Below are 27,827 nucleotides of genomic sequence, written 5' to 3'. Positions count from 1 at the left end.
GCTAGCTATATTGATTTTCTTACATTTAGATGGATGGCCTGGGTGACAATCAGTTACCAAATGACGGACATCCACATACCACTACCCAACTCCTGCATTCTCACCCTTTTCCTTAAGCTGGGACCTTACCTGCTTCAGAAAGATGGAGGCAAATTTGGAAAGAAGCCTCTATATTCACTGTGCCAGGTTGTTTGCCATATCTGATAAGGGAATCCTGGAGTTTTACCCAATAGTTGTGACTTTGATGCACTTACAAAACATGTTTTACTTCATGGCATTCAAAGCAATGTAAGGCTTGATTTCCAGATGCCTGCAGAAGTATGGGCTGCAGAAAAAAGCTAAGTGCATTTTGATATTGTAGTATTATTTCATTCTATTTCTATATTGCAGTAATGTTCTTACACAAGCTGTACAAGAAAAACAAGAGCAGCACGGCTCCTGAGCAAATATTGTTTCTAGTCACATACGATACTTTGCAGCTGAGCCTGGTAACACACTGCTTAGCTGTTTTGCTATGCAAGTGCAGAGAACACTGTTAGCAATAAAGCCACTGCTGGTTTCTCCTCCAAAACCTCCCTCCTTGCGGTGCATTGGAAATGACTGAACTTTGGCCCTCAATCTGCTGACACCCTGAGGGAGCATAAGTGTAATGACGTCTTTGCTTGTTTCAGCTGCACAACAGGAAACGCTCGTGGCCTCCCCTTCTTCCTGCTCTGAGAAAGTGCTGCTGCCTTTTTTTTTTTTTTTTTTTTTTTTTTTTTTTTTTTTAATTTCCCTCCCTTCCCCTGCAGTCGAGTGGGCTGAGACCTAGTTTCAGGTCTGGGCTTGGCAGCCAGCTGGTGCTCGCACAGGCCATCACTGCTGCTGCCTCCTCCCCGGGGCAGCCAGTCACCTCCCTATTGCTCTGCTGGGGTGATGATGCCAGAAATACGAGCTTTGTAATTTTCTTTCCCTTTTTTTTTTCTTTTTTTTTTTTTTTTTTTTTTTTTTTTTTTAAACCTCCTGGAGAAGTGACTGAGAAGAGAATTCAGTTATGTGGCAATGGCTTTCTCCACAGAGCGTGTCACTGGACACAGCTGAGCTGCAAAGACCAGGATGGTCAGGTGATGATTTGCCTTGGGGAGACCATATCACTGCCTTAACGTAGAGGACACACTGCCAGGTGGGCATTGAGGGATCCTGGAATATGGTCCCAATAGTGCTGAATAATGCTGAATATACAGTGCCTGAACAGATTTCTTTGCCTTGCTGCAATAAAGAGGCTGGCTTCTTGCAGAGCATTGACAGGAAGCCTGTTTAACCCTCTCTGGCCCCTGCATTTACACTTCGTAACCGAAACAGGGATGTGAGTAGAAATGGTTATTGGCAAAACACAAGCATTTTGCTGCTTACTCAGAGAGGAGGATTTTATCTCAGCATAGTCATCCAGAACATTAAAGCAATACAGCGTTTTTGTGAGTGAAATTGACTGATTCAGTATTCAGCTGTTATTCTCTAATGATTGGGGGGGGGTGTGCAGATTGCTTTTAAATGATAAAACACATAGGTACTAGAGAGTTTGCATACAGTGGCATGAGAAATGACACTGAGTAGTCTGAAGTACAGTATCCTGAATTTGAAAGATTTAATTAACTTTGAATGTAAACAGTGCTTATTCCTTTGTTTAAAGTTGCATAGGCATAGTATTAAAGGAGCAGCTTTTATCTGGGTTCTGTAATAGGTGACTTCTGGATTTACCTCATTAATCTCTCCTACTACCTAGCTGCATAACTGTTTTTAACAAGCTGAAGTTATGTAACATGAATCATGCCTGGCGAGATGCTTGCTAGCAGGAAAAAGCAAGATAGACTTTAGAAATAACGGCACTCAACGTTTTGCAGAATAGGATATGACTGGGTTTTGAGAAGAAATGCCCTGTGTTGGTACTCCCAGCTGTACTGACAAGGTCCAGCTATTCATTAGGAGGATGTGTCTTGAAACAAAGTCTTGGGATAGGAGTATTTAACAGACAGAAGAGTGGATTTGCTGAGGCGTGAGCAGCTCTTGGAGGGTTTTGTATATGTGTGTGCTAGATCCCCCCTGCCCCAACCCCTGCCTTCTTTTTCCTCTGGGATAGTAAATGGGAAAATTACTTTAAATGGGCTTGATTTCACATGAAAAAGAAAATAACTTGATGAGCTGTGATTACCCCTGTAAAGTGTTATATAAATCTTTTTCCTTCCTTTTTTTAATATGCCCTTATAGTATCATTAGGCATGTGTGCAACACAACGGTCCTCTGTCTCGAGAGATTTTACAACCAGTTTATGGAAAGGATATATGAATGCATTAGAATAAAAGCAATTGATTTAAAGTTAATTTTTCCTTTAATAATATTTCCTTGGCAATTTTCTCTGCTGTTACTTAGGATTGATCTTCAAAGTCATGCTGAATTGTTAAGCCTGGGATGACTTTTTGCTTTAGTAGCATGTATACAAATGTTAAATAATAATGTCAGGAAATAAAGGTGCAAGAATAATGGGTCTTCAGGTAAGGAGTAAAATAATGACTATTTTAGAAAGGAATGGTTTAGTGCTCCTGAATTCCCCTTCAAACTGTCCTGCTCCCTCTCATTTTGATGAAATAATTATGTCTTTTCCCTTTGCCTTACTTATAAATGAAACAGCTGTAAACTGTGGCATAGGGTTATAAACTCCTGTACTTTTAAACTTGATTGTTATTAACAGCAGATGGTCAAAAATGAGTGCTGGTATTAATGGTCTTCTACACTGCTGTGTGTGCATATGAGCACAGTGGCTGATGGTGCCTTGGCACAGGTGACAACTGAGATGTGACAGTGACAAGCAGCCTCTGTAAGCCACTGCTGTAGCCAGGACCAGTGCTGATAACCTCAGCATGGAGACAAAGGGATGAGCAAGCACAGACGGAAATGAGTATTTTCTCACACAGGAGGCCACCCAGGTCATGGCCAAGGGATGTCGAAAAGGCACTATAAGGAAGTGGACCGTGTTGCTCTTGGTATGTCCTTATTTTCCAAACAAATGCAGGATTTCTCTTGGACTGTCAGTGCAACATCCTTCAGAAGAAACTTGCTTTCTTTATGAGTATTTAAAATTTATTTCATTCTTCTGGAGAATTTTCATTTATTGTACTGAATTGACTTAGATTTATATAGTCACGTTACTGTTACAGCAGCAGAAGCTTAGAGCTGGGAATGTAAATAGTGGCACATGAGGACACCAAGGCCTTGGAGGTGGAGAAAGACATTTACCTGAACCTGCATGGTGAAAACCAAAATTAGAGTTCATCAAATGCTTTGTGTTTCTAACAACTCCGATATTTATTACTTTTGACTCTGTAGTGGGTTTTGTCTGACTAATGGTTATGTCCTTTCTGCAACTCCATGATTTACTTGAGCCAGGTGAGCATTGTGTAGGGACATCTATAAAATTGTTGGAATTTTTGTTGGTGCACTTTTCTGTTGTGGCTACTTAGGAGGGTTGGAGTGTCCTTTACTTGAGTGTACTTTACTTGAGTTTCCCTTACCCTTTTGGATGAGAAGTCCCTGTGTCTTTGTTAAGAGCCATGACTTGTAAAGCCAGGAGGGTCAGAGGGAGCATCACAAGACCCATGGGAGTTTCCACCCCGTGTTTTGTTAGATTCAGTGAGATGAGCATGGCTGCAGAGGGAGTTGTTGTGGCTCCCCTCTGCTTTACCTTGTCAGGAGAGAGCCTGTGCCTGCTGGCTTTTGCTGGGGGGCAGCCAGGGGTGGGCTGAGGGCTGATGGGGGGGTGAGCTGGGGGATGAGCTGGGGGATGAGCTGGGCTGTTCAGGCACAGGAGGGTGCCACGGCAGATGAGCGTAGCTGGAATCAGGGCCCGTGAGGAGCGAGGGTTGTTCACCACGTGCTGTGGGAGGCGTGGGCTGGCCTTGATTCTGGTGCAATTTCTGTTGAAGTCTGTGAGTGAGCAGAGTAGGGTAAGCATGTGGCTGCTGGATGGAAGAAAGTTAATTGCTGCGAGTGGCACTGATGCACGGACAAAAGTGGAGGTGTATTTCTGTGCATGAGCAGGCAGTGGCTTGCTCAGGAGTAAACTTTCACATCCTGGGGTCTTTGAATAAATCTTCAGAGGTTACTACTCCAGGTCATAAGGCTGGAGTGATTTCTTGCCCTGCAAGTTGCTGTACACAGTTTAATTTTCCTTGCTTTTGTGTATCTTGTTCATTCAAACCCTTAAGTGTTGTCAGGTTATCAAGTTGTTTCCGTGTTGCGGTAAAACTTGAAACAATTACCAACTCAAAAATTTCACCATTTTTGCCTGTTAAAAAAGGTGAAATTTAATTTACACTAATTATTTAACCAAATGAGATGCTCAGCATGAAAATGACCAGGTGCAAATTAAGATGAAATAAGTAAAGGGAAAAAATATGCTGTGCATTAACATTTTTCATATTAAGCATTCTATTTGTATTTCATTACCAGTCCATCTGCAAGAAGACTTTTCTTAGCAGATTGAAGTGTTTTAAAAAAATCTCAAATTTACTGTAAGTCAGATACAAATAAAGAATAGATTTAAATGGGAGAGTTTTAAACAAATCATCTCATTATTGCAGACTTATTTTCTCTTGGGTTGTGCTGTGTGCCTTGATATGGTGTGTGGAGCCATGCAAAGGCCACCCTTTTTCTACGTTGTGTTGCTGCAACACAGAGCTGCTGTGTGTGTAAAATTGGACCCTAGGTAATACTGGAATTTGCATAATGCCTAAGCTAAGTGGGTGTGTGGTCTTAGCTCCTTGTCACAGGAATGGATTTGAGAGCCTTTGCCTGGTTCCTGTGGTTGCGCTTGTTGCAGTCCTGCTACCTCTCAGCCAGTCCCTTGTGAACCTGCCACTGCTTTGGGACTGGCAGATCACAAGTCATGATGGTTTCACTGTTCGTGGGGATGAGAAGGAAAAGCTTTTGTTCAGCTGTAGGCAAGGCTGGCCATGGATTGTGTTGGTTGCACCATCAGTTTCACCAAAGCGAGTTCAACACCGCGGCGGTGTTGCCATGGTGCATGTTTCTTTGGAAGCACCAATACAACACCCTTCTCTATTGTAGAGAACAGGCTTCACCCTACAAAAATGTGTGTGCTGTCTTTCTTTACCTTGGCAGGCCCTGGTTTTGAACCTTCTCAAACTTTGGAGATGTTTGTTGCAAGGGTTACTTTGTGAATGGAGTTGGGTTTTTTTGAGTGCATCATGAAAGATTTGGTTTATCTGCATGGAGCATGCTTCCTTGTGCAGTTGCTTTCCACAGTGCAGTGCTTGTAGCTTAAAATCCTTTCTGTTGTGCTTGTGCCAGTTCAATTCCTCCTGAAGCAAGTCAATTTTCCTCACATACTGCATGCAGGAAGGTGCCTGGTTGCAGTGGTGAGAAAGAAATTTTTTTATTTCTGCTGACATGTCATTCTTGTAGATTCAAAATGGTAATGACAGTATTTTTATAACCATTTTGCAGAGAAACTCTGAAAACTAGAATAACATTCACTGCTTCAACGTATATTTTATTCCATCTGAAAAACTGCTTGAAATGCATGTGTTTGCACTTGGAATTTGAATGCTTTGCATCAAAACTAGAAATGACAGCGTCACAGGCATGGAGTAGACCTTTGGGTTTATGGTGGTGGCGTGTTTTATTGTCTGTGACGTGTGATCACACAAGCTCAGCAGTAGCCAGCTGACTCGATGTATTTGCTGTAATTCTCTACCCAGGGAAGTACGGTCTAGTGACTAGCAGGCTGGGCGGGGACTCAGTACCCACAGCTTCAGTTCCTGGTTCTGCTACACAGTTCATGAGTTCAGGGCAAGATTCACACCACCTTACATGATTTTCATGTGAGTTATATTCATAAATATGGGTAAGGCGCAGTAGTATCACTGTTGTGCAGTGTTTTCTTCGTGTCAGTTCCACTTCCTTATCTTACGGAGATGTCCTGTAGACAGGTGCTGTATTCTGCCACTCATCCATGGGGAGGCAATGGGGGGTTTGTGCTAAAACTCACCGCCAGGTTTCAACCTTATTTTTGTTTTGTTTGATTGCGTCTCATTTTAAGTGACCATTCTCAGTTGTGCCCTTTACTATGGGCACCTCTGCTCATGGTATTTGTGGTATTAAACACAGAAGTCTCCGCAAAAGTCAGGCTCCATGTGGCTTTGGAGTCCAGTTCTATCTCCTTTACTTAAGAGGAAAAATACCCTAACTGAGGTGCAGACAGAAGCCAAGGCATGAGAGTAATGCAGCACAAATATCTGCCAGATGAGTCTAGTGCTTCATTAGCAAAGCCCCTAAGAGAAACTTTAATTTCAGGCAGATTCCTAAGTTGTAGTGAAATCACTGGGTCCTACACATTCTCCTGAAGTTAAGTATATGGTTATATACTTTGTGAATAGGAATGGCTTATTGAGCTGGAGCCAGCGTGGGGAATTTTGGGACTCCTGCTGTTCTGCTTACAGTATTTTGCAGGAGAATTTAAGGGTGTAGAATGACACCAACTGGATTCACAGAACAATCTGCTCCTGTTCCCGTGAACTCCAAATTATTTTCCTTCTCACATGCAAAGTTGTATCGAGAGCTGCATTTAAAAACCCATCTGTTGTCCATATTATATCAATAGGAAGAAAAATTTTAGACTTCTAAAATATTCTGGTTATGTGTTCCATCCTGCTGTCATCTGTCTTTCAACTGCAAGCCATTGCACTTACTTGTAGCTACTCAAATCTTTTCCTTCATACCAGCAGATGAAACTCTGAGCTCCTAAACAGTAGAGATGGAAGCAGGATGCTACAAACTGGTAGTGGAAAGAAATGACTGCTTTCAAAATATGATGTTTTTGATAGCATAAAATAAAAAAATCAGTATAATACTTGTTTTCTTATCAAGTGTGGGAATAAGTAATAAATTACTTCAAAAGTTGCTTCATCGTATTTTTCTCTACACAGTATATTTGAAGTATCACCCACATCTAGATGTGTTTTGATATAATTCATGACACAAGTATGTATGACAAAATTTAGCCTTTTAATTATTTTTTTTTTTTAATTTTTTTACAGCAAAATAAGATTCTAATTTCAGTGCTGTTGGTTACAGTTTTGTAATTCACCTGCTGCTGATCTGAATTTCCTGTTGCAGTGGCAGTAGCATGAATGTAATTACTGGCAGACACTTTTTCGAGAAGACAGTAGTGAAGTTCATTGGTGGTGTTTATTTTGGTTTTGTTGTTGCACTTTGCTGAAACAGCCAATTGTGACAGAACAAGAGAGACAATATTGTATTATTTTGGGTTTGGAAGTTTGTCTTTGCAAGTGTAATGAGTACTCAGGGGTGTGTGTATGAATCTTTTCCGGGAACTCCCAAGCTTTTTCTCATCATTTTTAAAGCGGTATCTTCTCACTGAAAGCTTCAGGATTTTTCAAATGCTGCACTGTCTCCTCCCTCCAAAGCTCCATAGGAGGCACTTGGGCAATGGGAGCTTTGTAGGCTTTTCCAGGTGAGATACAGACCACAGATACAAACTGTCCATCTCACAGTGGTTGGGTAGCTGGGTCAGTGTACTCCAGTGTGTGAAGTTGCTTCTTTTCACACTTTTGTTTAGCCATATGGGTGCACCTGTAGCTGTGAACTTCAGCTTTTAACACCGTTTTGCATCTCAGTACATCTGTTCTATCTGCAAATTCTGCGCTCTGACTCAACATGGAAGATTTTTCCCTTAACATGAATGCTGACCATCTCTCTCCTATCTAAGCATAAGTTGGGATTGGAAGGAACTTCTGGCAACTGTATGATTTTGAGATTGCTACTTCTTTGTTGAATGTCTTTAGAGAAATTAGTAAGAGAAGATGGCCAGACGCGGGTGTGATATCACACACAGTTTGTGATTGCAGGGGTTTTTTTCTTACATAGGAAACAAGGTTACAAAAGAGATCTTGGGAGGAAGGTCAGATTAATTCCTTTGAGAATACTTACCGGATAGGAAGCTATGTAAAAATGGTAAAACGTTAGAATTGTTTGATGTGATTTTTTTATTGCCATGACTTTTGTTTTCTGTGTAGTTAATATCTAAAGGCTTCTATGAAGATGTAGGCGTCCTTGTCTTTACATCTTCAAACTCACTGAATTTACAGCATAAATATCTGACATATGAGGAGAGGAAAGAAATGTTATCACAGGGATCAAAGACGGAGACAGATTGTGAGGTGCCCTCCATGGTCAGATAAGAAATCACTGGCAGCTAAGAACTCATTCTGTTTCTCAAGTCCTAGCACTCCCAGCACCATACATCACTTAGCATCGCAGAGGTCAATCTGTGTGCCTTTAGCCCCATGTTAAACCTTCAGCAACCCTTTTTCCACTGAAGCTTTTGACATGTTTAGTTTATTACATGTAGCTTCACGTCGCAATTCAGACCTAAACTTGTTTATTCTTAAGTTTAAAGGTCCCGTCTGACATAAAGCACATTGATTTTGTGGATGATTTATGAAATAATGTCTGATGCCACTATTTTAAAAGATATCACTGCTTTGCAAAAGCGAATGTCTTGTTTCTTTGTTTAGTAAATATTCAAAACACTTGAAAGGAAGTTTTGGAATAAGGAGTTTTCTACCCTGGGGGAGTAGTATCCTGTGCTTTCATTAGGTCATATCAGGCCATTGTTTTGCTTTTCTTATCATAAAGATCTTGTATTTTTATTCATGCTCAGCTGTGGACTTGAGTTTCCTGGAAGAGAGTGAAATAATTAAGGAATAATACTACAAAATCATATGTTCTCTGTAGCTGTGTTTGTTTATGTGTGTTTATGTGTGTTTATGTGTAGTTGAAGGTAGTTCTGATCTGCAGTTATGTAGAGTAATAGGTGGTGTAGATAGCTGCAGTAATGTGGTATCTTGTATCTGCGGTTCTCATTGTAGCTAAAAAGAAATAGGATTCTTCTGTATGGAAAAAGCATAGAGAAATTCAGGGTCACCTGTCAAATGGCTAGTAAAACTGGGGTCTCTTGACTAGTAAAACTGGGATTTTCACCCCTGACTGCCAAGTGAGACTCTCAGTGGCTTTTTCCCTACTGGTGGATGACACGGTGGCAGGGTATGGGAAAGGGCATGTTTAATTTATTGCTGTAGATGCAGCCGCTGGGGAGGATGGCTAGGTACACAGGGTGGTTTATCAGTAGAAGTTATTAAAGTAGAGTGATTAATGTGGTGCCAGAGAAGGGCATGCGGTGTGTTGTGCTTGCACTTAAAATCTGTGAGCTGCCACACAAGGTCACACAGCCTAAATACAGTCCCAGTGAGAGGAGTCGCGGGAGGAAGAAGGGCACTGCCAGCCTAAATTAAGATCTCATATTGCTGTGCAGTTTTGTCAGGGGATGGAAGAACACCTCCTTAATGACTTGCTAATGGGATGGATGAAACTTGATTGGTAAATCTGGCTTGGTTCTGGTGTGACAGAGCTGAGATATTAGAATAAATGATGTGAGCAATAGGTTTCCTGGTCACACCCTGGGATGCATGTGCTTGCTTTGAAAATAGGCAGAATTTCTAGCACTGACAGTGAGATGCCTTTCTCCAGAACTAAATTTATCAATACAAGGAGGCACGAGAAGGCAAGTCTTGTTATGTCCCATATTCATGGGATTTTTCCTTTGAAATGTGTTATTTTATTTCCTCCAAGTGTTCCTTGGGGAAACAGTTTGGATTTAGTATGCATTTTACCATTGATTCTTCATTCATCACTGTGTGCTGCCAGATTTTTGCCATAGTTTGTGTTTACCTTTATTTGCTTTTTATTTACCTTTATTTGCTGCCTCTCTGCTTGCAGGCTGCAAGTGATGTGCAGGTTCTAGTACACGTAGAGAAGAAGTCTTGGTAGAGCAGAGCAGGGGTGCTGTGGGTGACCCTGTAAAATACACAACAGATGTGCAGCAGCTGACAGATGTGTTAGCCTGCCCAGTTAGCATGGAAACTTCCCCCTGCACAGACCTCGTTCTATCAACCAGGGACCAACATGCTCTCTTATAAACAAAAATAAATATATTGCACCTAGGGTATTGTAGTCTCTCCAGGGGGCAGCTCTGACTGAGAGAAACTGGAGAAAAAGCTCCTGGCAGAGGTTATACACTGAGGTTCTCTTCTTCATGTAAGTGGCAACAGCAGAAGGAGGATGAAGCTGCACAGCCATATGAATAAATGTGCAGAATCTGAAACTCGCACTTCTGGCTCATCTATCACATACCATCCTTTTATAGTGTGAGATGAAATGTCCACCACCAAGTTTCAGCTGCCCTCAGCAGACATGCCATTACCTTCTGTCTCAGTGCATGGCTGTAATCTCATCCTGAAAAATAAGATTTTACCTTCCACTTACCCTTCTGGAGACAGCTTGTCAGAGCAACATGGTACCGCAAACTTATCCTGCTTAATGTCAGCTAATTAAATTCGGTTTTGAATATAGTACTAAGCCAATTTAATTCTGTCTTTCAGAGCCTGCAGAGACAGTTGTGACTTTTAGATGGGTTTCTGTCTCTGATTAGTGATCAAATCTCTTTGTGCTTTTTCTAGACCGACTCTGTCTGTCTTTTTCTGCATGTCTCTCACCAGTACTTGGGATGTCCCAATGGGATATGGGGTGGAATGGGGTGGTTTTTTCCCCATGCTTTCATATCTGCAGCATCTTCTGTCTCATTTGTCAACATTCCGTGTTTAATGACTTTTGTTCTCTGAAATGAATTGCATTAGTGTGGCTGGAAAAGAAATAGGAATTACTGTGAAATTCTCCTGGTGTTAGATCTTGATTTTAGAGGTTGTTTTCCAAAAGTGTTGATCTTTGGAGGGATGGGCATTAGTGTGACCTTCTAACTCTGAGCTCATATACCCGCCTCTGGATGATCATTCACATCACAGTTGAAGTCACAGTCCAAGGGCAACAGCCTCCAGAAATGTTTACTGTCTGTCACTCTAAATATATTTTGTGATCACAAACATTCATGAAAATCAGGGGCAGAATTTAAAAAAAAAAAAAATTGTCTAAAAGAGAGAAAGGTCAAAGCAAGTCATAGAGTGACAAATTGATAAAGAATAATGTACTTGATTAATTAGATAGTGCTGGTGGAATATATCATGCTAGAGACAGTCTAACAAGTATTTTTTTTAATTTTAGAAGCTTTCTCCACAGGTTATCAAAGAAAGTCAAAGGAAAATTAGTTTGTTGGGAGATTTTCATGCTTTATTTTCTGTACAGCTCTGGCACGTCCCTCACTCCTTTTGTGCAGCTTTGTGCTAGGGAGTGCTTCCAATTTCCGGTTTCTGAATTCCCCAATGCTGTAGGGCAGCAGATTGCTGTGCATCACTGTGGAACCCCCTACTACCGTTTACCCCGTGTCTGCAGCTGCATCTCCTTTCTCTCATTCTCTTCCTGCGTGCCCTCCCACTTTTTGATGTGACCCCTTTGTGTTCGGACGTTACAAAGGCAGAACTGAACAGTCGCTATCAGCAGTGTAATTCCCGGTTACTGAGGAACTACTGCTCTTGTTTTCCTCCCAGAATGCAGCTGCAGTGTGTGTGGAGATGTGGTTTGGGGAAAAGCCTGTGTCATTGTCGAGCTCCGTGCCTCTTCTGTATGGAGAAGAGGGCTTCAGTCTGCGTTGATGTCAGTCTGGTGTATTTTACCATCCATCCTTCCATCCATCCTTCCATCCATCCTTCCATCCATCCATCCATCCCTCCTTTCTTTCATCCATCCATCCATCCATCCATCCATCCATCCATCCATCCCTCCCTCCCTCCCTCCATCCATCCTTCCATCCCTCCTTCCTTCATCCATCCATCCATCCATCCATCCATCCATCCTTCCTTCCTTCCTTCCTTCCTTCGTTCCATCCATCCATCCATCCATCCATCCATCCATCCATCCATCCCTCCTTCCTCCATCCATCCATCCATCCATCCATCCATCCATCCACCCATCACCAACTTTCTCACCTTTACTGAAATCATGCTGAAGTTGTAAGAAAACAGGTGCCAGGAAAGCAATACTTGAGCCTTGGATTTATTGAGAAGAAAGGACAGTAAAGTTTTTTTTCAGATCATTAATTGCATTCTTACATTTATTTTTAAACTCTTTTTCTTGAAAAAGGTTTTTTTTTATTATTATTATATTAAGAGGTATATTTTTTTTAACTTAGAAGCTATAATTTTTAATGAAATTAATAATAAAATATATTCTACTATTTGTATCTGGGGAGTTTTTTAGGCTTGACACCTCCTGAACTGGGTTTAGCAAAGAGTTAGATGCTTGTATATAATCAATCTAAGCATTTGGTTTAGCTCCTTTGTCCATTTCTTAAGTCCTCATTCATTCTTCAAATGAGCATGAGGAGAAAGAATTGCTAAAACCTTGACAAGCTCTAGAGCACAACAGTAGTTTTATAAGGACTTTCTAAATACCTGTGGTTGTTAGGCCTCTGTAGCTCTGTTGGTGTGATTTTGCGTGTGCCTTGATATGAATATTTATAATATATAATTAATAAATAAATATTATATATAAAACATAAAATATAAATTTTATATGTATAATTTATAATATTTATAATATAAAAATTGCATATTTGCTTCTTCGATGCTGTACTTTTTTGTAAGAAAGGAGTAACTTTGGGGCAAGGGAATAATTTATCCGTAGTTTAGTGTGTATAAATGCAGTTTTAGGATAGTCCTAAGACATGTAGACTGGGTTTTAAGAAGTGATGGCATACATGTATGGAACTAAGCTGGAAGCAAAAATTTAATTTCAACTTCCATTAATTTTTCTAACTGTGCCTAATATTTCCTTAAAACATTGCTTGTGAAAATGAAGGTTTTAATTGATAGCACTAGATGTTATCACTGTCTAGCTATAGAAAATAAACAGTTTGGACAAGAACTGCATTCATTTTCTTACTGCTCTCTCTCTCTATAGAGGCTATATTGATTGGTATGTTTAGTTCCCAGTCTTTCTCCCACTGAGATTTTAAGCACTGGGTCCCCAATGGATTTCTGTCAACACTATTTCCATAATTGCTAGAACCACGTACTTAAATACCTCCCGTATAATTTCCATTTCATTTCACAATGGCTTCCATGCTCCTGCTTCACCTAGAAAGACTTTGCTTTTTGCCTTAAAGAAGCTCTTGTAGGGCTTGCAATTTTTTGGTGTATTTTTGGGACTTTGGTGTTTGTTTCTCACCACAGGTAAGGAATTAGGAGACCTCTGAGAGAAAGATATGTATAAAAGATCCTGAAAGTTGTCAGGGTCATGAGTAATTACATCAATTCTTAGCTGTTGCTTGTTAGTGCCTCTGGCTCCACTAAAAGTGGTTTGTTTCGAGCACTTTTGGCTTTCTTCTACACGGTCTCTGAGATGCCTTCCATCTGCACTGTAAGCAGAGACAGCAAGCTCTGAAATGAGGCATAACTGGTGGCTTTGAAAATCTGGACCTAGCCAAGGAAGAGGATAAAGACTAGTGAAGACATTTGAGCAAAATGAAATCAGATGGAGAATTACAAGCTGATTTCCTACAGGACACTGGAGAGCAGGAAGCCAAAGGTAGCTGATGAGAGCTACCAACTTGAATTAGGTTTGAACATGATTCACTAGAGATAGCAGACTGCATTTCACTTGGTTCCAGGTGTGCTGTATATTTCTATTCATGATGTAGCTATCTGGTGATTATTCTTTTCAATTTATATGGTGATTTAGAGCTTTAAAATTAAAGTATTCATGAGAGTTTTCATTTTCTAACAGACATAAAGAAAACAGAAGGAAAAATGTTTAAATTATTCACCTGAAAAGTCATGGTAGTTAGCAAGGTAAATGATTAGGTGTAGTCATTAGGGACAGATTATTACATGACTCCAAATAAATCTACAAACAGAAAAAGAATGAGTTGCATGCCTTACTGTGTTTTTTTGTTGAAGGCTGTGTTTATCCTCCTGTGGGGGGTCACGAATGATTTCTCTGGGAAGCAATATTCTTTTCAAGCCTTCAACAGGTTGAGAAATTTTGCTTTTGTAGGTGAAGGAGAGTTATTGGGAAAGAAAATTTCATCAGTTCCGTAGAACAGATCTATCTGCACTCAGAGAGATCTCCACACCATCTGCCAGCCAGCGCTGCCTCTGGGCAGTCGCTGCTTCCCCGTTTTCCTCACTGCTGCTGGGTCCCATGCTGTGGCTCAGCAGCTCACCTCAGCATCTGGTGTTTAAGTGTGCCTCTGCCCAGAAGTATGTGCACTATTCTCTTTGTATTCATGCTGTTTCAGAGCAAGCAAACTTTAGATATTACACTGTAGCATCATACCCATGGGTATCCTTCACCTGGACCTTCACCAGTCATTTTTTGTTGTTGTTTTGGACCCATGGATTAGGTTATTTGTAATTTAGTCTTTACATGGTTTTATACTTGCTATTGAAAACCAAATGCAGAGTATAGGAGACATTGACTTGCTTAGGTGGCAGCAAATGAAGTTGTGTGTGATACTAGTGAACTGTGAGCTGTTGAGGTTGCTCACTGAAGTGTAATAAAGGCAAGAACAAAGCCAATTTGGAGGCATGAAGAGTCAGAGAATCATTAGAGTAAATTAAAGAATATAAACTATGCCCAAAAACTAAATTTTTGAAAATTCTTTGTTAGTTGCCAGACTTTCTTCTTGAAAGCCACTTACCCAAGGATGAGATGCAGCTTGTAGAGTAGGAGCAAGATCAGCTTCTGTTTGGGGAGACTCAGTTAAGAAATTGGGTAGTTTGTTTGCTTGTTGCAGTGTGTCTTCTCATTGCAGATAGCACTGCTAATACAAGCTCATTTTCCATCTATGCATTGGTTACCTACCAAAATATTTAAAGACAGACTCAGTCATTGGGTGATTTTAAATTATCAAATTATTATAAATAAAGTAGTTGCAGTCACCAGTGGGAAGTAAATGCTTTCTTAAGATCCCTTGGTCTCAAGAAAATAGGTTACAAGAGAGCTCCAGTGTTGTGTCTTCTTCCAAACAATCAGTTTGCAATGCTAGGGAAAAGAACAAAAAATTAAAAAATGAAAGCTAAAGCCAAACTGGCAATGCATTGGTGTACTGGTGAAAGGAATTATGTGCTTTTCAAGGACCTGACAAATGGGAAATCTGAAGTTATGTATCTGTCCACCAGACAGTAACAGCTTCTGCTTTAGTATTGAAAACTAGTTTTCAGTGCTTTGATAGTATGCCTGAAATATGGTCTGGAGCAATGGGCCAAAACCATTTGGCTACAGCAGGGCACTTTTGCTTGCCATTGTGAATGGCAAAATGTTTTCTGTGAGCCTGGAAAAAGCACAGACCCTGGAAATGCACAGGATGAATGTGTGAAATGCATAAATGTATTGGCAGAGCTTGATGTAAACCTCTGAATGTGATGAACTTAGTATTTGTTGTACTTTCAGGTGGGATCCTCTTCTGACATGTGATCTACCGTGAGCTACTTTGACTCCTACAATGACAATGTTATCACTGCCACATCTCTGGGAACCAGTTATTCACAAGTACACGGTATGTGAACGTCTGCATCTTACATTAACCATTGCTTGTTGGAACAGCACAGAAACAATAACAAGAAGGTGCTAAAAGTCATTGAAGTAAATGTTAAGCCACATGTACAACCAGTTACACAGAGCTGTTCCAGCAGATGCTTATCTGCTAGGCCTGGCCTGTATGCAGAAGAGTGAACTGTTTTAACTTGAACATGTATTTATTCACAGATATTGGTAGAAGCATTCTACCAATGTTTCCTTGGACAAGATTATACTGGTACAGTGACGATATGTGGATATACAGATTATTCTCTCTCTCAAGAAGGAGGGAGTGGTAGCAGTAGCGTGAAGGGTTCTGTACTTTATTGTTCTGTACTTTAACTGTATTGCTGTGCTTACAGCAGTACTTTTGTTGTGTTTAGGAAAGGTCTTTAATTGCTTTCTTTCTTCATTCCATTTTCAGTTTCTGGTCAGTCTAAATTAGATTAATTTCACACACCAGTGAGTCCCTAAAGAAGTGTAAATTAACTCCATTTTACCAAACTCAACCAGATGATGGCAGTTATTCCCTTGATGTTTATCTTTACATCATCCACCATCTTTGACCAAGTTTTCAATAGGAAGTAAATTCGTATATGAGCCTGTTTTCATCACCCTGTATATGGAAATGGAGATTGAGATCCACATCTGCTGAAGGGAGGCTATTCAATTTATTGCCTACAAGGCAAAAAAAATCTAATGTCACTGATAGCTGGCATGGTGGTTTTTTTATGATTCTGGCTTGAAATGTTTAACACACACCCAGGTCCTGCAAGACTGTGACAAAATGGTTTTGTGAGAGGGATTACATATTTGCTTTAGGTTCTAAAGCATTTCAGAGCACACCATGTGTTAGCATGGAACATCTGACTTGTGGCCCCAATGCAACTTCCACCAAAGCTGGCTGAAAAAAAGTTTCTTCATGCTGATGGGGGTGGAATTGCACTGCATTTAACACCTTCTGCTAAAGTAATGTTCCCTGCTTGGAATTTTTTTTTACTTCTTGGCCATCTCTTAGAGATTTAGTATTAAAGGTAAAAATATGAAACAAATTACAAGGAAATGGATAGACAAAATAATGAGAAAATAACTCAATTAGTGAAATGCTTGTTATATGTGATAAGGAGAGATGACTGCTCTGAAAGTATATATCTGGGTTTAATGCACTGTATTTTTACATGTAATTTTGAAGACTGTCAGAAATATCTACTGCTATAGCAATGATGTGAGAGAGGGAAAACAGGACAGAAGTCAGAAGGGGAGCAGGAAGAGAAAGATCTATCATTCTTCACTGATCAATGCAGTGCATTTTGGGAAAGCAGTTCACAACTTGGGTAGCCTGTGTGCTGGTTGGTGAAGGTTTCCACATCTGTCTGGACAGTTCAAAGAGAAGCTCTCAGAGGTGACATCTACCACTGAAGTGAGAGAAAATTGCACCTGCTTCTTCTGGCAAGGCTTCTAGCATGCCTTTGTAGCCACCCTCAGTAGTCTCTGCTGGCCAAACACCATTAACATGAGCCTTTTGCAGACTGTTTGTGTTTATTCAGATGTCTCTTCTGTTGTCCATACCTAAGCACCTTTTCAGGAGGGACATAGGAATAAGAATTTCTGTTGCTAATGTTTCTTGTGAGTTGATTAATTTTCAAATGTTCAGAATTACTTGTTGGTATGTGTAAATAAGTTGTTTTGGTGTGTGTGTGTAAGCATTGGTAATGGAAAGCTGGTTTGAAGAAGATGAGTTTCATGTCCTGCAGAGGCAGAGGTCTGGAAAGGACCCAGCAGGCCGGCTGGTCTGCTTTGATGCCATCACAGGTATCTCATCACGAAAAGCATGAATGCATCTTGGTTGACTTTTTCACTTTTCTGGTGGGATATGGCTTTTTGTGGACCTCTCAGAGTGCCAAGGACAGGTGGTGGGGAGAGGCAGCTGTCAGAGAGTGGTGGCCACTTGCAGATCTTTGTGCTCCCCGACATAAAGAGCAAGCAGCCATCTCACAGCTGTACTTTTAATGAGCTGTAGGGCAAGGGAGGCTGCATCTCTCACCTCGTGAAGCTTCTGATATGTGGCAATAACCTTCATGGATTTGTCATCTACACACATCAAAATGAAATTTCCTTTGACTGGTGAACACAGGAGTCAGAAAGAAGTGGAGGTTTTCATGTTTATTTTTCTTTTTTGGGTGTTATTTTGGTTCTCCTCTTTTGCCTGTTCTCATATAGCATTGCAAACATTTCAGGAAACTAATCTGCAGGAGCACAACTCATAAAAGATCGACCTGCCAGAGGACGAGGCTCTGCTTATTACAGAAAAGCTTCTGAGACAGTGACAGCTGAAAAGATTACACACTTCCACAGGAAATTAAATTTGATGTAATATAGTGAAAGAATGACAAAATCGAAAGGGTATATATAACATATTTGTGATTATTAAGCAGTAGAAAAATGAAAACTTGAGATCTAATAAAGTGTGTGTAATTTAGATATGGATAGAAAATTCCCAATAGTTTTTTTATAGTTTGGCCCTCCACTTTGCTTTGCCTTCTATCAGTGTTGTTATTTCAATGTGGAAAATTGTTAACTTCTTAGAATCATAGAATGACTTCAGTTGGCAAAGGACTTTTAAAGGCCATCTAGTTCCAATACCCCTGCCGTGGGCAGGGGCACTTTCCACTAGACCTGATTGCACAGAGCACCATCCAGCCTGGCCTGGAACACTTCAGGGATGGGACACCCACAGCTGCTCTGGGCAACTAGTTGCAGTGTCTTGTAAAATTATGTTAACTTTTGGGCACATTAGATTATAAAACATTTAAATCACATTTCAGAGCAGCCCTATGGTAGGTATCCAGGTAGATTGCATTGTTCAGCAGAAGGTGCATATGTGACAGCAGACTGGGAGAGGCAAGAGCTTCCTTCTTTGCTTTGGCCTTTTCCCTTGTGGATGTGAAGTGCCAACAGAGGGGGAAGGTTTTCTTCCCTGTCTGCCCATGCTTATTGCTGAGGTGCAGCATGGAGCTCCATGGTCTCTGGAAGTCCTAGCTCTGTCCCAGGTGCCAGGGGGACCCACTGGGGACTGTTCAGGTGACAAACATGATTGATACTGAGGTACTTGCTGCTAAGTCAAGGCACAGGCAGGTGATGTATCTCCTTTTCCCCTCTTCCTTGGGGTCAGCATAGTTGCCACAGTGAGCCTGACTCTCTCCTGGACAGGTACTTCACAGCAACACATAGGTTTTCTTTCAGAGTGGATGATAATACCCTTAATAATTTTACACCTTAATAATTTTTTCTTAAAGATCTGATTACCTGCAGTTGGAAAGAATAAGCAGGACTCTGTCAGATTTAACTTTATTAACCATCATAAATCCTTTCCTTTTTTACTCTAATCAGTCCCTGGAGTCCTTTTAAATCTCTTGACATTGCACTGGCCTTTCATCACAGCTCAATATACATTTTCCTGTAACTAGAAAACTGGTGGCGAGAGCCTTACATAAACTGGAGGTAATGGACTCAGCAGTGGGGACACGCGACTGTGAGACACTTGCTGACGATGGAAGGAGGAGAGGGAGCTTATTCTGCCGGCACAGCTCTGCGCTCTGCGGAGGGCACCCGAAAACACAGGCACTCACAGGCTCCCGTGTGCACCCGCTAGCACCTAGGCACAGGGAATCAGCTGCCTTGCTGTGGCCCAGAGACAGCAGTGCTTTTGTGCCTCACTTTGGCAGGTGGGCGCCAGGGGCCAGCCCTGCCTGAGAAAGCCCCTCTGTGAGCAGCCCCCAGCCGGTGTCCCTGGGGCGGTGAGTGGCCAGAGCCCGCCAGTGGCTGGCATGCTGGCCCAGCCGCCAGGAATGGGGCGGCACAGGGACCAGTCAGACCTGCACGGGTGGAGGTGCTGGGTGAATGGGGCTTTTCTGAGCTGGGGACAATGCTAAAAGGAAGGAGTGTTACCAGGTGGTTGAGGGGCAGGCACCAGAGCAACAAATGCTGCCTTCATAAAGTCACTACCTGGGTTATTGCCTCTCTGTCCAGCCTGCGCACAAAATCCTCCGGAAACCAAGAGGGGAATTCCCCGGTCGGTAGGCTGTCTGTCTCTCTGCTGTCCAGGAATTCATGGGAAGGAGAAGGCATCCCAAGAATCTGCCCCAGTGTGCAGGGACAGTAAATTCCCTCTTGTTTTTCCATATACACAAGTCAGCAAGTTTCTTCAGCAAATGCTTTAATTTTGAGCTTAATACTATGCAAATATTTAACTTGGGACAAAAAAAGCCTCAAGCTGGCTTCAGACCATGGACTGGCTTCCAGTTGTTTCTGCAGGTACAGATCCAATGTTTACATACATGAATGGCTATTTGTTTGTTTGTTTATTTATTTACTATGGTAATCTTTTTTATAACGAACTTGGATATTTTTGTACTCTGCTTTCGCTTTGGACATAAAAGTCTATGTATTTGCAATTCGTATACAGGCGTTTTCAGAAGATTTGGCAACAGTCTCAGATCTGCTGAAGATAATCACTGTAGGCTGAATCTTTAGGATGACACAGAATTGTACTGACTTTGTTTTTTCTCTAACTGAAGTGCCCAAAGCTGTGCTCACCACTGCTATCCCACCAGCCTAGGTTATCAAAGAAAGGTATTGAAAGATTTGGTCCCTACTGCAGGATCTTTATACTCTAATTTGTTTATTCAGAAAAAATGAGTACAAAAGAATATTCAGGAGCCTCAAGAGCATTAGGAATACATAGGTTTCAAAAGTCTGCTTAAATGCCACGTTGAAAGATAATACTTTTCTGTACCCACATAGATTTCATACATTTATGCTTTCTGCAGCCCTCATCTTGGCTGCTACAGGCCTGACAACAGGCTCCTATTAAAGAGGGAAAGACCATAGTCTTGTGGACCTTCTATAATGTGCTCAGCGTGAGAGCTATTGAGTTCATGGAGACGAGAATAGCTATGTCAAATGCGTTTCATTTGCATGTGGCAAGATAGAAAAAGCAAACTCTGTGTGAAGACGAGCAGGCAAGAGAGACATTGAATGCCTTGAATACTAAGGGAGTTAATGCTATGCAGTGATTTTGCTTCTGTTATAGGAAGTGTAAGAACAGTATGCTTCCTGGCGTACATCGCCATCCAAACTGCAAAGGTTTCAGTTCCATGGCAACACGGAGGGCCCGACTGTGCTGAAGGTGGATGTATTAATGCATTCAGAGTGAGGGGTTGGGACTGAGCTAGGCAAAAATAAAATGCACCAAAATTTTTCCAGTTAACTTATTTATATATTAAATAAAGCCTTTGTTCTTAGAAAATCAAAGCTGACATGGATACACCTGCTCCCCCTCTCCCAATTCTCTCTGATTCTTTTTACGTACATTTTTCTCAGGCAAAAAGCAAATGAAGAGGCTGGGTTTTTTGATGTTTTTTTGTAAGACTAAGTGCAGCAGCTCTTGAATGTTGCAAGAAAATTATATTAATCCCTGAGACAGTTGTATATCCCTAGAGAGAAAGGCTTGGGATGGGGGTGGAGGGGCATATTGTTTCCAAGATGTGCTGCTTTACAGAGCAGAGTGAAGCAGTGGGTGGTTGGTTGGTTTTTGTTTGTTTGGTGGGGTTTTTTATTATTATTATCAATTTCCTTGATCCTTTTGATCTGCCCTCTTTCTGCCTTTCTCTACATCTACTTCCAGTTTCCCCTACCTCCCCTGGCTGAGGAGCAGGAAACAAGACTTAGCTCTGTTTCCTGACATTCAAAGAAATATAAAAGTACAAAGAAACGGTGTATTTTGTTTTCCCAGCTGACTTGGATTCACAGAGCTGCACTAGAAAGGCACCTGCTCCCAGAGGGGGTCAGGAGTCACCCTCCAGAACAACCGGGCAATCAGCCAGGGAATAACTGAGAGCTGATCATTATGTGAATTCTGTTTGATCTGTTTGGTTGACTGCAGGAATGTAGGATGGGGAATTGTGATAAATACATTTTGCTCAGGGTGAAGAACTACCTCAGGCTGATCCTGCCAGCTGTGCTGATGGGTGGATGAATTGCAGATTTGCAAGTTTTAAAGTCAGACTGGACAGTAGGAAAACCTCCAGATGTTGGTATTTGTGAGGCAAACAGCAGTGCTAATCTGGCATGGTAAGGCTGACAGAAGTGGCAAGTTAAACTGGATTTACAGCTGCTCTGTATTGCTAAAACAGGCAAAGCAGCCAGAACATACCAGAAGATCTGGCCTAGAGATTTCAGCAAGGTTTCTCTGTCTAACTGCGGGAAAAATATAGCTCTGCAGTTGGAAGTTGCTGTGCAAGAAGAGAGCAGTTGACCAACTTCCAACTGCAGTTACACTGTGCAAGAGGAGAGGAGGAATAAAATTAATCTCTTGTTTAATCTGTATTATTTTCTTCCTTTTTAAAATTTGATTTGTGTTTTTTGTTTGTTTGTTATTAAATAGCAGCAGGAATATATTTTTTCTTAAAGAAAAGCCTTACTTCCATTGCAGTGGGAACCTTGTGTTTGAGATATCTGCTTGGAGGAAATTTCACCCTCTTCAGGAGACCAATGCAATGTGGGTAAATCCTTTCTAAGGGAATAAGTGGAAGTGATCCTGTCTTGGCATTCCACTAAGGGGTGGATTTCACCCTCCAGCTCCAGCCGAGCTGCAAAGTAAGAAGGTGTCATTTTTAAATGTTCTCTTTCTTAGGGAGAGCAGCACTGGTATGACCAGGTCCCTTGCTAATGCTGCACTTGACATCCCCACAATTTTGCTGTTGTGGCTTCTGATTTCTGCACAGCTCCCCAGAACAAGGAAGCAGATGTAGCTCATTACATACCGGTGTATGCTTCCCAAATTATGTTGCACCTCCATTTTCTTGAGTTTTGACAAAGGGACTGTGTATACAACCCTAAATGAAGAGGAGGAATCACTGCAGCCAACAATGTAGCAAGAGAGCGGAAGGATTCCTTTTTAGGTGTCCTTACCTGATATAACCCTCCAAACAGCCCAGCTGCTATTTGTCAGCACCTTCCCAGGGGAGTGCCTCAGTCAGCTTGGCAGGAAGGATGAAGAGAAAGCACCAAGAGGAACATCAAAAAAAGAAGAAAAGGAGGAGAGAAATCAAGGATGGGAAGAGCAAGGAAATAGAGCAAAGGTAGAAGGGTGATCAGAGAAAGAATGGGGCTGGGAAGAGCACAGCAAAGGAAAGAGATGTTCCTCTGGTGCTTATGAAGGAAAAGCTGTTTTTCAGATGTAGACAAAACCAAACCAAACAAAAAATGGAGCAAGAAACTTGGAATACACGAAGTGGGAGAAGGTACCAGAGGGAGGAGAATTTAGATTGACTTGAAACTTGAAGAGGAGAAAATACATAAAATACACTGATGAATTTCATACCATGGTCCAGCCTATTTTAAACAGTAGTTGCTAAATTTGTAGCATCAAGAGCCTGTGACCTTCTTATGGAGGTTTTGTGGGCTGGTGAGGAGCAGTAGGGCCATACCTGGGAGGCTACTGCAGGCACCAGAATGGGTGGTTGGAGGCAGATCTTTTCTATGCACCATGTCTGGAACCCTGAAGCCAGTATGAATATCCCCAAGGAAAATTGCTCATTCTGAATCTGGGGACTGACATTCATAAAAATGTGCCTGCTTCTCTCTGAAGGTATCTGAGGAAGGGCTGTTGCCATGCAGGCAGGGGTAAGGGCTCCCTCTAGATCCCTCTTCCAGTTGTTCAAGCTATCTAGGCTACCAGAAATAAAGAACTGAATGGAAATTTTAGTTCTGGCTGTGAAAAAGAAGCTTCTGAATGAGTTCTGCATCCAATAATGAATGTCTTCTTTCCTCCTCCTCTCCACCTACCTTGTTCCTAAACATTAACATTTCATGTCAGTTGAGCTAAGTTCGGTGTCAGACTCAGAGGATCCTGCTGAAAAATACACCCCTGTTTTGTGGCAAGCCAGAGAAGATGAGAGGCTTGCGGTGTTTTTCCTTCTCAAGCTCTGCTCTGCTGGGAAAAACAGCTAAGGCTGTGTGAAGCTGTCTTCTTCCCACTCTCCTAAACTTCGCTCCTAAAAATGCTGCTCTCTCAACAGCTTTGCTGCTTCTCTGAAGGAGGCATGGCTTGGCCTACTTAGTGCCATCGCTTGCCAGGGGAAGTTTTCTCAGATTGTGGTGACTTCCATCTTGATAGGAGGCTGAGGAAGATTGCTGTGGAACAACTCACTGGCATTGCTAGCTGTGTCATTTGAAAATGGTTACTTAGGCACAAAAGGGAAGAAAGAGATCAGAAATGATGATATTTAAACCCTATCCAAAGCTCCAAACCTCCAAATAATTTCTGCCATTTCTGCTTCTTCTTTTCTAAGGACTTAGACAGGATTTGTTTTATATTTTAAAGATTTTCTTCAGAACCACCAAGATGAGAAATATCCTTTCTCTGAAATAGGTTGTTTTGTGGGAAGTGGTACCAGTGTGTGCCAGGCTGAGGCTCAAGCCCTGGCTGACTGCTGCAGTGGCCATGCAACACCCAAGGGCTGAGCTTAGGGCATCAGTCTAGAATTCTGCCTCAGAGCCACCTACCAATTTTCTCCAGACTTTTTGGAATGTCACTGCTGAAATGCAAGAGGATAACAAATGTCTGCAGAGGTGAAGAAATGTACATTCAAATCAGTGGGCTTCTACAAGAAGAGAAGAATAGTTCTCTGGACACTTGTCTCTAAGATACTCTGCAGTTTGTGGTAGTATTTCATGTTAAAAGCATGGAGACAGGAGAGACCTGGAGACCTTGATAATTTTTCCTACTATAGAGAAAGCAAGTAGTGAAAGGCTCAAGAAGGAGATGTTGGTGAAAACAGACCCTTTGACAGTGAGCATGGTCTTGCTGCTTCTGGTGGAGTGAGTAGTGATGTTCCTGTATCTCACTGTAGTGGTGCAGAGATGTGCTGATACCTGCTTATTTTGATCAGGGCTGAAAAGCAGAGGCAAAAAAAAATTGCATGTGGCTTTGGAGTGCTGTAATACACCTGAAATCAAAGCCAGTGTGATGTGGAAATTATGATGGCTGTTTGTGTAACCCCAAATCTCTCAAGCAGTATCTGAATTAACTTCTCAGTTAGAGGAGCACCACCTTTCCCTCAGAAGCCAGGTGAGCAGGACAACCATGTCTGCACAACAGAAGTAGGTTTTTTTCCCTTCTCTCACCTTGGTGTCCAGTCTAGCAATTGGGAATCAAATTTAACCCTCAATGTTTATTTCAGGCCCTCTGAGTCTTTAATTCTTTGCCAGCAGCAAAACAATTACTTTTGATAGGCACACAAGTTGTTTTTTAATTTGTTTATAATCAGTTTTCTAGGAGGTTGCTTTGATGTGGGAGGAACTGAATTCTTTGGGTGCAAATATTTGCTGTTGACTCTCCTAGTCATTAAGAGATGTTTTCCACGTTAATTTGCCTTTCCTTATAAGGGCAAATGTTGAGCATCTTCTAACACCAGAAAAGTGAAATATGTGGCTGCCTAAAGAGGAACCATTTGCTGAGCTGCATCATGTGAGGGCAGGAGGGATCAAGACCAGCCCAAGCCTTCTCCAGCTTCCTGGGGAGAGGCCAAACAACCCCTGGGCCCCTCTGGCTGCTTTGCTGCTGTGGCTGCCCACACCTGCCCCCAGGACCTGGGACCCCACAGGTGCTGGTTTCAGCTATTGACCTACATCCCTGCTGAAATGGCTTCATGCTAAAAGGTGTCACTGTTCTTTTCCAAAAAGAACGTGTCTCTTTTTTCTTGCGCTTTTTTCTTTTAAATAAATTCCCTTGCCACCTTTTTTGTATTTTCCAACTGCAGCTCTTTTAAGGCTCCCTGCCTCTGCAGTTTTTTGCCTCTGTATAGGTTATTTTTGGAAACTGGGGAACCAGGAGGAGGGAGGAAATTTAGGGGAGTTGACTGTGCTAGAAGAAGAAAGCTCTTTCCCTTGGAGCGCTCTTTTTTCCCTGTCCTTTCTTCTCATGACCTCTGTGGTCCGACCCCCGTTGCATTGCTCATTCCAGGGCGAGCCGTAGCTGACCCTCTTTGTGCCCGGCGAGCGGCTCCTTCCCACGCGGTGCTGCTTTGCAAGCTCTGCTTGCTTCTTCCTCCCTGCAGTGGCTGCTGCTTCTCTGCTGCTTTTCTGGGTCAGCCAGTTGGCCAAAAAGTGGGTAGGTGGTCGAGCAGAGTTTTGGGAGCTGTGAAAACACTGGAGGCACTTGGGAGGTTATGCGCCTCAGGGTAAAATGTATGCAAAGAAGAATGTGTTCCCTTAGTTGTTTCCTCAGGGGAGCAGCCCCATCAGGGTGGTTGGCTTTTTCTTGAAATGCTGGTGTGTTTTTTATATTAGAAGAGTTATATACTGACTGCCCAAATTTGCAAGAAAAAAACAAATTCTTTGAAAGACTGGGGAATAGCCACTGAAACCTGACCTGGCAGAGAGACCAGGAGCTCACCTTTTAGATCTGGTGTGTGGGGTAGGCAGTGGTGAGCACAGGCCCCCCCCAGAATGCCTGAACTCTTCTGAACAGGAACAATAAATTCACCACAAAAATGTAAGGAGAACTTTCCTGTGAAGGAGCAACCAAGGACTCTTTTTCCTGTCTAGGTTTTCTAAAATTACTAATGCATAGAAAGTCATTGACCATACAGTAAGTCAGGCTGCCCTTCTGCTGAGACAGTATTCGGGTAATTGAGATGCCTGTGATTACCCAGGAAAACTTGCTGATGTTTACACTGCTGTCAGGTATTGAAGTCACACCACAGTATTTGTTGTGGTATCTTGCAATAGATTTTAAAATAGATTGACATCACAGCACAAAGCGGGAATTTTCCTGATTTTTTCTGTGGTTATGAAAATGCCTAAATAGCAGTGTAGTGCGGTAAATGTTAAACATTAAAAGCAGGGTTTGTGTGTATTGATAAGAGGACATTGGTAGATAAGGAAGCAGCATGAGTTTGATGGGAATATGGTAGAAATTAAAGCAGGGCATGGTGATGGACTCAGAGCATCAACATGGAGGCTTTAAGGGATGGATTTGGGTCAGCATCATACCAAGAGGTGGTATTGAGAAAGACTTTAACCCTAAGTAAATAAATTTTAAAAAAGATGATTCTGTACAAGAAGCCGCACAACTGATACAAAAAGCCAGCAAATATGAGGAGAATGAAATCAAAAGAACATTAGGTACTCTCTTAAAATACATGGAAATAGAGGGGGTTTTACTATCATGCTATTGCAGGGATCAATTAAACTGTGCAGAATGGTTATGCAAAATGTTTGCTGTAGGGAAGTAGCCGTTTTCCATAGATTCTAGGAACAAGTACTGGCATGCTGCCGGCAGTGATTTATTTTCACCCAGCCCTGGTGCTTCTGTCTGGCATTCAATGAAATCTTCCAGGGTAAATTATTTATTTAATTAAGAATGGCCACAGTTGCACCGAGAAACTGGCAGCACAGCAGCAGGAAGTCTGTTAGAGATTGCATCTAACTTCTTACAGATAGGCTGTTTATATATGCTTTCATTAATTAATATAATAAATAATTGTATGTTGGCGTTTTTGCTAATTAGCAACAGTTCCTTGTTTGACTGCGGTGAGTGTACTGCCATGCGTTGGAGAAATCTAATTTCTTGATTAAATAACCCAGAGGCTTGTGTAGCAAGCTAAGACATCAGATTGTTCCTAACTGAACTTTTGAACTTTTCAAAGGAAAGGAAGATGTCAGTAAAAGAAGAGTCATATTTATTAGTGCGTAAGATGGAGCAACCCAGAAACTTTCATTTCAGTAGGCATTCCTGTAAGACCAAGGAGAGATATCCCCCTTTTCTTATGTCAAGTTGGCAAGATAATGCTTTTTTCATAGTTTAATGTATTCCAGAGATAAGAGCTGGTGGTTTGGAGGAGTCCAGGAAGAGAGGAATTTGGGTATAACTAACAAGCAAAACTGGTTTTGGAGAAGTCCGTGAAAAGTCTCTATGTGGTTTTGTACTTTTTTTCTGTGTTAAGAAATATAAAGGATGAAGTAATGTGATTTGGTAACTGTACTTTTTTCAATAAATTGGATTTTTAAGAATGCTTTATGAGTTTGATCCTTGCATTCTTTCATTGATTGTCAAGTAATACGAAGAAACTTCGCAAGAGGAAAAGAAGCCACCTCTTTGAGAGGGAGCTACTCATGGGTTTAAGCTGCGCAGTTTGCCACAAAGGGAAAAAAATGGA

The 27,827-nt window shown here is 41.6% G+C and overlaps 1 protein-coding gene across 7 annotated transcripts in view; it reads left to right on the top strand.

Annotated features, from left to right (window-relative positions):
- Positions 1-27,827, top strand: part of HIVEP2 (HIVEP zinc finger 2) — a 137,688-nt gene that overhangs the window by 17,144 nt on the left and 92,717 nt on the right. For 4 of the 7 annotated variants that reach the window (XM_015620959.3, XM_033512722.1, XM_033512723.1 and 1 more), the window contains exons 1-2: positions 1,007-1,162; positions 15,478-15,583. The gene's annotated coding sequence lies outside the window, so the exon portion shown is untranslated. Of the gene's footprint in view, positions 1-1,006; positions 1,163-15,477; positions 15,584-27,827 lie in introns of those variants that run through there. The other 3 variants (XM_033512724.1, XM_015620962.3, XM_015620958.3) reach the window with 1 other exon arrangement.

The sequence above is a fragment of the Parus major genome, chromosome 3 (genome assembly GCF_001522545.3).
Source record: "Parus major isolate Abel chromosome 3, Parus_major1.1, whole genome shotgun sequence".
NCBI classification, from domain to species: Eukaryota; Metazoa; Chordata; class Aves; order Passeriformes; family Paridae; genus Parus; species Parus major.
The sequence above is the reverse complement of the archived record's forward strand: the minus strand, read 5'-3'. Positions and strand labels throughout refer to the sequence as shown.